Genomic DNA, 1,341 nt, shown 5'->3' on the forward strand with positions numbered 1-1,341 from the left:
GCCCAGCCCAGCCCTGCAATGGTGGTGGAGAGGGTGGGGGAGGCAAACTGGGCGCGGCCCGGCCTGGCCCCAGAACGGCAGCAGGCAGGGAGGGGGGGCACCGGGCCTGGCTCTGCAATGGTGGGAGGGGCAGGTCCAGCCCCGAAATGGCAGTGGACAGGGGGCTGCTGGGCCCAGCCTGGCCCCACAACGGCAGCAGGGAGAGGGGGGCAGGCCCAGCCCCACAGCAGAGGAGAGGGAAGGGGGAGTGGGCCCAGCCTCAAAGGTGCGGGGGAAGGAGGAATCAGATGCAGGCCTCTGTCCCCACCCACACACCCCTTCCCTCATTCTTGACAGGCAGTTGGCTAGTCTGCTTATATCCACATTCAATTTTGAGTTGTCCAAAACTAAAATAATTTTACTGTATATTACACTGTGTGATAACATTGAATATGCTTTTTTTTTTAATGAATATTTTAAGCCAAGACAATATTTTATATCATGATTCTATAACACCTAACTCTTTCCTTTTAGGATACAATATTTGGGCTTCAATGACATGGTATACTCTTTCTATAATAACATTTCTAATGAAACTATGATTGTCATTGGAAGAACTATGTAATGATCATGTAACAATGCAGTTATGTTTCTGCTTATTATTCCTTTGTATTCTATTCCTGGTCTGCTTGTATCCCATGCACACAGGATCAGAATCTTTTCTGTAACAGTGTCTACTGGGCCATGCTTGTGGCCTGTGCACCCAATGTACTCTATAGCTGAAGGTGTAATGGGTGTGAAAGCTATCCAGTCCCTCACTTGTGAGGGAATCATTTTATCAGTGAGGGATATTCTAAGTGCCTTTTCTGTTTAGGGGAAATGAACATGCTGCATAAATAATCTGAATACTGCTTTTTTTCTAAAAGGACACAAAAGTCTAGGAAATCCTGCTTAAAACTCTTTCTTCAGAGCCTCATGAGGGGCCAAGCAGAACCAACACTGGAGACAGTTCAGGCTCTTAAATAAATCCCACTGATAACTTGGAAGCAAGTTGTTACTGTATAAGCCTGTTCAACCACTGTTCACCTCTGGGGCTAGGGACAGACATTACACATAAACAGGTTTAAGTGGTCAGAAACTAGTTTAAACCTGTGACAGAACAGATGTTCACTGTACATAAACCATTTTGAAAATGGCTGAAACTGGTTTGAGATTTCATAGATTTCATAGACATTAGGGCTGGAAGGGACCTCGGGAGATCATCGAGTCCAGCCCCCTGCCCAAAGGCCAGGAAGTCAGCTGGGGTCATAGGATCCCAGCAAGATAAGCATCCAATTTACTCTTGAAGGTGTTCAATGTAGG

General features: G+C 46.5%; 1 protein-coding gene across 1 annotated transcript in view; it reads left to right on the forward strand.

The window, feature by feature from the left end:
* The window catches only part of DNAH14 (dynein axonemal heavy chain 14), a gene marked incomplete at its 5' end in the record, with an annotated part of 314,106 nt that overhangs the window by 269,610 nt on the left and 43,155 nt on the right, over positions 1 to 1,341 (forward strand). The window lies entirely within an intron of this gene.

This window comes from Crocodylus porosus, unplaced genomic scaffold (assembly GCF_001723895.1).
Source record: "Crocodylus porosus isolate Cpor-Errol unplaced genomic scaffold, CroPor_comp1, whole genome shotgun sequence".
NCBI classification, from domain to species: domain Eukaryota; kingdom Metazoa; phylum Chordata; order Crocodylia; family Crocodylidae; genus Crocodylus; species Crocodylus porosus.